The following is a 10250-nucleotide window of genomic DNA, read 5'->3' as shown; positions in this document are numbered from 1 at the left end:
TATTAAAGAAAAAATTAAGTATAAAAATGAAAATGGTCCCATACACAAGTTGGCCCCTCTCCTGGTATCGTTTGAGTATATTCTTAACTAAGCTTACTCATAGTCTGAATTGCTAGGAATAGTTCAGTGCACTTTGATAGAAAATGAAACAAAAGAGAATATTCAAAAAGAGTTGAGACAATGGTAATCACTTTAGCCAAATTGTCAAATTTGTCATTCATAAATGCTAAAGCATATAAAATGGATCTCAATGAGAGTTCATTCTTTTGCTTGCCTTTTTGAGTCCTGCTACCTAATTTGTCAGCATATGCTCCGAGAGTTGGCTAGTTAGTGCATAGGAACTCAAAAATATAGAAAGCAAAAGAAAAACATAATGGCTGTGATCTTGATACATAACATATCACCACCTATTGTTTGTCAGAATAAAAGGAATATAAATATAGAACCTAAATGAATAAGATGAATTAGAATTTGAGTTGCATTCCAGTAGAAACAGGGAAACAGGACATTCCATCAAGGTTAACAGAAAGAAAAGGATTTTACTTTTAAAAAAAATGATTTATGATTTATAACTATAGAAGTTTCAGATAGGTTTTATTTGAAATGAGAGATTTAAGAACAGAGATCTTCAAAGCATTTGACCATAACAGAGATCTTAAGGTCATGGCTTCCCACACTTTAGATAATGGGCTATCTTGAATTTATTAAATAAGTGGAAATAGCTTTTGAATGCACACTGAAAACCAATGAAATTGAATTATTCTTTACAAACCCTTCAAAATACTTCAAGAACCCCCAAAAGATCTAAAGATTACTTCAAGAATATAAACTCTATGAGACCAAAGGTTTACATACCTTTTTATCCACTCTGTCAGTAGTGCTAGAACAGATGAGATATTCAGTATATACTGCTTAATTGATTTTATAAAATTTAGTATTATGTAGCAAGGAGTAAAACTAGAACATGCTACATGCTTGGGCCCATAAGGAAAAAGGAAAGAAGAAAAGCATGGTGGGAGAAAGACTGGAAAGAAGGGAGAGAGGAAGAAAAGGAAAGAAGAATGAAGAAAAAAAGAAGGGTAGAAAAAAGGACAATTTCTCTTAGTGAATAAAAGAAATAAGTTAAATACTATGCAGTCCATAAAAATATCATCACATTACCTTACCAACTTAGCCCTTTAGGAATTCACTTCCCCAGTCATCACGGCAACTCACAGTGTATGAAAGCTCAGATCGAAAATATTTTGAGAGATGAAATAAATTGCTACACTGTAGGAAAACTAATAAGAGCTGTACAGAAACCTTTCAACTGTAACACTTTCACATATATTTTTCAAATTTAAAATACAGCATGCAAAAAATATACCTAACTTATCTGGTAGAACCAGTTACATTTAGTTAATTTGAGAGGAAAGTTGAAGGAGGTTTTTGCATTGTTCTATGAAGATTTTCTCTTTTCGACACTATTTATCTAACATCTATAACTTCTAGGGACCACACTCTTCTAATTTTCAGTGATGACCGTCAGCAAAAGGTGACACTTTTAAAAAATAAATTTTGTCCTTACTAGTGGGATATTTATTTCAAAAGTATGCTAAAATCCTGGAAGCAACTTCTTCTTGCTGGAATGATAAGCTAATTTCCAAATGTTTTCCTTCTAGTATTTATTGGGTTCTGGTTATTGATAATTATAAGTAATTTAAAATAAAACTAAAAAACTACACTTTTCTCTCCAGTACCAAGTTTTTCGCTAAACAATCATAGTTAGTTGTCTTCTTGTCCTGTTATCCCAAGTTTCTCCACAGTGTAAGCAGTCTGCCAACATGGTAATTAGGCTAAGGAATTGATGGATTTCTCCAAGGGGCAAAGATACATATTGGCCCAACAAATGCATCTACTACTGCGCTGAATCCACCTCTTAGTTTCACCTTGGCTACCAGAAATAACACTGAGCCTTCCCTCTGTTCTCCCAGAAGTTACTCTTTCTCCACAGTGAGGAACTTCTATCCATGAGAAAGGGTGTGAGGGCCTGGCTGGTTGGCTCAGTGGTAGAGCATCGACCTGGCGTGCAGGAGTCCCGGGTTCGATTCCCGGCCAGGGCACAGAGGAAAGGCGCCTATCAGCTTCTTCACCCCTCCCCCTCTCCTTCCTCTCTGTCTCTCTCTTCCCCTCCCACAGCCAGGGCTCCATTGGAGCAAGGTTGGCCCCGGCACTGAGGATGGCTCTATGGCAGTGGTTCTCAACCTTTCTAATGCCGTGACCCCGCAATACAGTTTCTCATGTTGCAGTGACCCCAAACCAAAAAATAATTTTGGTGGCTACTTCGTAACTGTAATTTTGCTACAGTTATGATTTGGAATGTAAATACCTGATATGCATTATGTATTCTCATTGCTACAAATCAAACATAATTTAAACATAGTGATTAATCACAAAAAATATTTAATTATATATTGAGAAATATTTATTACTAATGGACCTCCTTACCTAGTGTATTGGGGCTACCATTCCGTAAATAGCTGCTTAACTAATGGATATGTTTTTTCCAGATTAGTAGCAAGTTTTCTATATAGAACAGTGTGAACTACGTCATAGGATACACTGCAGTTTCTGCACAGCATGGTATCTTTCAGGGCTCTTTCACACTATAAAGCAGCGGTTTCTGCGGTGGAATCCACATCTCATTTACTTCCATGGGAGACCCGTGGATTCCGCAGAAGAGAGATCCCCTGTATGGCAGAAATGCAGTTCCGACACATTTCTTCCTCTCCTATTCAAGTCAATGGGAGGCCGCAGCAGATTCCGCTCAAATGTAGAGCATGTTGTTTAATTTTTTCCACGCTAGAACTTTTCCTAGAGCAGAAAAATTCCAAAGGTGGAATCTGCCACCCCAATAGACTGAAAGAGGCCTCACACTGAGGAATCTGCTGTGTGGATTCTGCAGTGTAAAAGATCTGCCTCCTATAGAAGTCTATTGGGGGTGGCGGATTCCACCTTTGAAATTTTTCTGCTCTAGGAAAAGTTCTAGCGTGGAAAAAATTAAGCAACATGCTCTATATTTGAGCGGAATCTGCTGCAGCCTCCCATTGCCTTGAACAGGAGGGGAAGAAATGTGTCAGAAACTGTCATTTCTCTGCCTCTTATTGAAATCAAAAGGAGGCTGCGGCAGATTGTGTGGTAACCCGAGATTCTCGGGAGCTCTCTTCCACAAAATCCACCGCACTCCCAATGAAATCAGTAGGAGGCGGATTCAATGCCGGAAACCGCTGATTTCAGCAGTTTCCTCATTCAGAATATGGGAAAATAGTGGGAGATATGGGAGATAATTATACATTGGGGAACAGTGTGAACTACATCTTATAGTGGTCTCTTATAGTATAAGACCGATGTAGTTCACACTGTGTAAATGTATGGTGCTTTGTGTAAGTGTAAGCTGCTTTGTGTACTGTGTAATGATTATACACAAAGCACCTTACACTTACACAGTATTGTGTGTATGGTGTGTGTACTGTTTTTATATTATTAACCTTTTTTACACCAGCAGGCTCTCTTGGCTCTCCGCCTCTTGCCTCTCCGCCTCCTAGGCTTCAGTCCTCCAGCGCTTGCTGCACCCACCCACTGATGACATCAGCAAGCGCCCCACACACGTAATGTGCTGCTATGGACTGTGGAGCATCCCCTCCCCTTCCCCCACCCCTTAGGCCCGGGACAATGATGGAATCACATCTGCGCATGACCACAGGCATTCAGTTTGGAACGCAAATCCATAACAGTGTGCGTTCAAGCTGAATAGCGCTGCTGCAAATGGTAGCACACTTCAAGTGCGGCTTCTCAGTGGCTATAGCCATTGGAAATATGTATTTTATTTTATTTTATTTTTTGTATTTTTCTGAAGCTGGAAACGGGGAGAGACAGTCTGGCAGACTCCCGCATGCGCCCTACCGGGATCCACCCAGCACGCCCACCAGGGGGCAACACTCTGCCCACAAGGAGGCGATGCTCTGCCCCTCTGGGGCATCGCTCTGTTGTGACCAGAGCCACTCTCGCACCTGGGGCAGAGGCCGAGGAGCCATCCCCAGTGCCCGGGCCATCTTTGCTCCAATGAAGCCTCGGCTGCGGGAGGGGAAGAGAGAGACAGAGAGGAAGGAAAGGGGGAGGGGTGGAGAAGCAGATGGGCACTTTTCCTGTGTGCCCTGGCCGGGAATCGAACCCGGGACTTCTGTAAGCCAGGCCGACGCTCTACCACTGAGCCAACCGGCCAGGGCCAAATATGTATTTTCTGATGGCTTTAGGCGACCTCTGTGTTTTGGTCGTTCAACGCCCGCTGGGGTCGCAACCCACAGGTTGAGAACTGCTGCTTTATGGCCTCTGCCTCAGGCGCTAGAATGCCTCTGGTTGCAACAAAGCAATGCCCCAGATGGGCAGAGCATCGCCCCCTGGTGGGCATGCCGGGTGGATCCCGGTGGGGCGCATGCGGGAGTCTGTCTGACTGGCTCCCCGTTTCCAACTTTAAAAAAAAAGAGAAAAAAGAAAAATAAAAAGAGAGAAAGGGTGTGAGGATATTGTAAACATAATTAGATCAGAAACAGATCACCTGCAGAAGAAAACCAGACACAGCTTATGTTTCGTGCCTCCTGCCAAGTTCAAACAGATCTGAAGCCAAAAGCAAAAGGCTAGCCATAGTAATATTTTTCAAAAGACCTGTAAGAAAAGAGCTTCTCTGGTGAATTGACAATAATTATATTAATTTGACAGAGGGAAAAGAAGTGAAGGAAAACTAGCATTTTGTATATGCATTCCGTGGTAGTTGTGCACTCTGCCACATCAATTCTTACAACAATTTGGAGTAAACATTATTGTCCTCATTTCGTAGCATGGCAGTGAAGGGACAGAATGCTTTTCCAGGCTCACAGAGCTGCTAGGCAGAGTCAAATTTATAATCTTTATTATGTTATTCCATCCTATACTATAGGGCAAGGTAATATGATAAGACCATGCTAAGGAAGAAAGAGTAATATATCATTTTTTCATAAGATTGGGTTGTAATAGGAAAAAAGAGGAAATAATAGTTGGTGACTGTAAGAATAGACTGTAGCTAGGTATTGGGATATGAAGAAAACTGGGAGCATTACGACAGCCTTCACCTGTATCCCTCATTTGCCCTGAATGTATCTGTGCCTTGGATATAGGTGTAAGTAGAACTGAGTTAAAAGAGTTTATTCTGTTGCTAAATGGCAAAAAAGTGTGAGGCTCAATTATGAGTCATACCCAAGGATCATAATGAAACAGATCAATTCTGGAGTCAAGGTATCATTTGCTTCAGGACAAACAAAATTTTTTGGTCAGTTCAGTACACCTAAGATTGTCAGAACCCCAAATAATAGGGTCAGAGTGAAGCAGAGGAATTGAACACAGACCAACCTGGCCTTTGGGTCCTCATAGAGCTGTTCAGTAGAACTTTCTGCATTAATAGAAATGGTCTATATCTGTGTTATTCAACACAGTAGCCACCAGCCTTATGTGGATATTGAACACTTGGAAATGTAACTAGTACAACTGAGGAATCAAATTTTTTATTTTATTTAATTTTAATTTACTTAAATTGAAGAGGCATATATGGCTAGTGGTTACCATACTAGGCAGATTGGGTCCCATGGACACACAGACCCTTATCTCTTCATGGCATCCTCCCTGATGAGTGGATTACTCTGCTTCAACCCAAACCTGGCCTGGGCTGGACCAGGTTGACAAGTGTCATTAAAGTGGATTGATGAGGAAAGGGGTGGGGTATGAAGAGCAGAGGAAGTATCAGTAATCTCTCTATTTTATTCCCTTTGTTTGAGTCTCTAAATTGTCAGTAGAGTTTGACATTTGTTGAGCACAATTCTGATCAATGCAGGAATGAGTGAGATGCAGTCAGTTCTCTAGACCACCACTCTTTGTGGTAAGAAAGGTGATGTTTTGGCCAAGTAGGAGCTAGCCAGGCAAGGAAGTAGGGAAAGGGCCCACGTGTGTAAAATTAACAGGTGCAAGCAAGCTAGGCCTATCTGGAGAGCTGAGAGTAGTTATGGGCTGAGTTCCATACCCAATTGTATTTGGAGATAAGGCCTTAAAGAGGTAATGAAGTTAAAATGTGGTCATTAGCATGGGCCCTAATGCAATATGACTGGTTTCCTTATAATAAGAGGATATTTGGGCAGAAACAAACACAGAGGGAAAACCATGTGAAGACATAGCCATCTGCATGCTAAGGAGAGAGGCCTCAGAGAAACCAACCCTGCTGACACTTCATTCTTGAACCTCTAGCCTTCAATATTAGGGGACAATAAATTTCTCATTTAAGTCAACCAGCATATGGTGTTTTTTATGACAGCATTAGCAAACTAACATAGGTGTACACACAAGAAATGAGCCAAGAAGTTAGTCTGAGACCAGTTAATGAAGGACCCTGATGTCATGCTGAGGAATTTAAGGTTTATCCTGAAACCATTGAAGGGTTTTAATAAGGGAAATGGCATGATCTAATTTGCATTGTTCAAGTTTATTTGAGTGTTAGGTTTAAAGTTTCTATGACCATAGTCACTTGTTTTAATTAGTCTTGCTAATCTCCAGTCTTGGTTCTGATTTGACTTTAAATATTCTGTGATAGCAAGTACAGCTGTGATAAAACAGACAGTTATTCTTTAACTCTGATACTGGTCATGGGTCAGTAGACAACCCTGTCTTAACATGTTTTAAAAGCCTGTACTCGCTGCACCTGGGTCAGATATGATTATTCTGTATTCACTGAATAATATTTCCTAAGTGCCTAAATGATTCCAAGGTAGAGGAGTTCAGCAAAACGGGACGTGCCTTAACTCTTTCAGGTCACTAGGCTACCATTTAATGCATTATTGCAAATATTCTTCCGAGTAAATAATAGCTTGTAAGAGGGATTGAGATAATTAGCCTCCTTAAACTGACTTTTTAAAAGGAGGGATGGGGCCCTGGCCAGGTGGCTCAGTGGATAAAGCATCCTCCCAGCACAGTGAGATTGTGGATTTGATCCCTGGTCAAGGCACATAGGAAAAGCAATCAATGAGTACACAACAAAATGGAACAATAAGTTGATGCTTCTCTCTTTCTCTCCCTTTCTCTCTCTCTTAAAATTAATGGAAAAAAATTTAAGGGGGGTAGTGGGGTGATAGGCAGCTGAACCATATGCAGCATAACTATGATATAAGGAGACTTTAAGATAAAAATAGATGAGAAAATTTACATGCAAATGGTGCTGTCTTTATGAGTATATCAAATGAGTCAATTTGCTTATTCCAAAAATCATTCCAATTACTTAGAACACTTTAGAAACCATTCTCTTCACTGGGATCCACTCTACATGCAATATAAGGGAGAATTTTCTCCATCTGGGTAGCAGAGGGCTCACCATGGGCTTCCTGGAAGCAGAGATTCCTTGGGCTAGAACAGCCATGCTTCTGAGGGGCTGGAAGAACTCTACCTAAGGATGCTCCCTGTCACTGACACCTGTAGACAGGGCATAGTGCCCTTGAGGGATAAGGAATCTCATTATTTATTTGGTATCTTCCATGGCATGTTGCTTTCTTAATTTCTACAATAACTATACCTATCGAAGGCCAGATACTAAAGAAGCAACAGGAGGACATGAAGAGTTTCTGAACAACAAGACCGGGGATATACCATGGCACATCTGTGTCTAATAAGAGGGCAAATGCTCTTCTTACTCAATGCCATACTATCAACCGATAAACAGAGCCCACTGTTGCCAGCTTGCACTTCTTCATTTCCTTGACTTTTCTCCATATGGTTTTCCACAAATATGATTGTCTTTCTTGCTAAACCTTATTTCTTCTCTCAGGAAAGTTCAACTGTATTTTGTTTATTAAGGCTTCTCTAATATAGTCAGCAAGAAATAAGCCAGCCTTTCTCTCTAGATTCCCCTACCTTCTCTTTTGCACTTGTAGTGTGGTCATTTATAGTCCTCTATGAAAGGATGAACTTCCTAAAGTCAGGACCTAATGGCCACTAATTCTATTATCTCCCAACTACTAAAACAATTTTTGAAACAGAGTAAAAAAAATTATAAGTCAATCAAGAAAGAAACAAAGTAATCTATTGTGTCAACTGTCTGAGACAGTTTGGACTGCTAGAACAAATACCATAGACTGGGTGGCTTAAACAATAAAAAATTTATTTCTCAAAGCTCTGGAGGCTGAGAAGTCTGAGATCAGGGTGCCAACAAAGTCACATTCTGGGGAAAGACTTCTCCCCCCGTTTGTAGACAGTGTCTTCTTGTGGAGTTCTCACTTGGCAGGGAGAGAGCATCTCTAAGGGCATTAATCCTACTCATGAGGACTCTACTCTCATGAGACCTAAATACTTGCCAAAGGTCCCATCTCTTAATACTCTCACATTGGGGAGTACACTTCAATGTGGGAATTTGGGGGCAACATAAATGTAATCTTCTCCAATTATAAGCATAAAGGTTATGAACAGGTATAATCAAGACCCAGAAGAACAGAAGCAAAGGGTTAGATCAAGCAAAAAGGCCACAAAACTATGAGGAAATAGCATGACACAGGTTCTGAAACAGAAGCAGGCATAAACCAAAGCATGCTGAAACCAAACCAACAGTAGGGCACAGAACACAGAAATGAAGGAAACTTTAATGACAGCAAGTTTCAACTTCAGGCTCCAAGCCCTTTGTCATCTGGAAGATATGACGGGAGCAAGTTCTACTCCAAATGTCATTTTTATATGATGGTTATTTAGAATTTAGAATGTATTTTTCCACAGAAATAATGTTAACATGAAAATAAGTTAGTTACCCAGACAGCTTGCAATTATATTTGATTCATAACATATCTGAAAGATACAAACACAACTATTTCGACTACAATTGGCCATTATTTATAAAATAAATAAATACTTTGAAAACATGTTAGCTTCCAGTATGAGCTAACATAAATATCTTTCTCACAAATTACAAGTGAAACTCTGGAAATAAATAGAGCAACTATCTGAACACTGAAAAGTTAATGATAGCATGTGGAATGAGTAGAGAAATCACAACAAGGAACGATTTATATGACGGTAAGTTTCCCAGAGTTTTCTTTTCTCTTCCTATATGTCATTACTTAGACACTAAGGCAGCCTGAATCACCGAACCACATAGCAAGTTTATATAGAAACAGAGAAAACTTCATTTCCTAGCTGGGGTACAAAAGCAAAAGTGGGGTCCTATGTGACAGAGGGCAGGGAAAATCTCAAATTTTATTTTTATTTTAGTTTTCATTTTTTACTCTTCTGGCCCTGCCCTGAGGCAAACTCAGACATAGGTGAACTCCTGTGGCATAACCAGTATACATATTTCTAAAACTCTAAGACAGAAGTCATTTCTTTGACTAAATAAATTTGGACAGGAAAGTAGTGTGCTATGAACAGCATAGGGAGAAATCTTATTATTTTTCTCTTTTTTTACTTGCTCTTTCACCTCTGATGCAGACTTGGTTGAGGGAAAAATATGACAGTGCAGGGAAGATAAAGCCTTAGCTTTAGAGTCAGGGGTCTAGGTAAAGGGGTATCTTAGAATTGGAGGGTGCAGGAGATGTCACAAGGAAAAGAAGCTAGAGATGTCAGTACTCTCTAAATCTATGCAGGACATCTTGGGCTCATGAATGAGCTGTGCATGTGTAGAACTGATCCAAAGCAGAGTAGCAAAGGCTTTGAGAATGTACCTACAGAGTAGAGCACTGCTTAGGCCCCAGACTGGTCCATGGGTGGAAGATAGCAGAACTCCCACAAGGAGCTTGCAGCTTCTTCCTTTTTGTGTATTCCAGGTCCCTGATGAGGATGGGGCACTGGAAGTTCTTTGAAAACTAAATTAATACCAGATCCACAGACTATAGAAGATGAACTGGAACTTATGGTCTAAATTAAACCATATTGACTGTTGACTTTCTCCAGAGGGTTTTAGTAGGACCCAAAGACCCAGAGTCTTATAACATAATATTCACAATGTTTAGGACACAATACAACATTAACACTTTGAGCAGTATGAGTGTTCATGAACATCCTCATGCCTCCTGACCACCCCAGAGTATGATCATACATGTGTAAGGTAACATTAAAAAAGGTAAATGTATGTTCTTCTTGTTTCCATAAATTAGTTATCAAACAAACATGATTTTAAGTTAATAAAACTGTAATTGGAAGTAATTTCATTTTATTGAAAG

The sequence above is a fragment of the Saccopteryx bilineata genome, chromosome 8 (genome assembly GCF_036850765.1).
Source record: "Saccopteryx bilineata isolate mSacBil1 chromosome 8, mSacBil1_pri_phased_curated, whole genome shotgun sequence".
In the NCBI taxonomy this organism is placed as follows: domain Eukaryota; kingdom Metazoa; phylum Chordata; class Mammalia; order Chiroptera; family Emballonuridae; genus Saccopteryx; species Saccopteryx bilineata.
The sequence above is the reverse complement of the archived record's forward strand: the minus strand, read 5'-3'. Positions refer to the sequence as shown.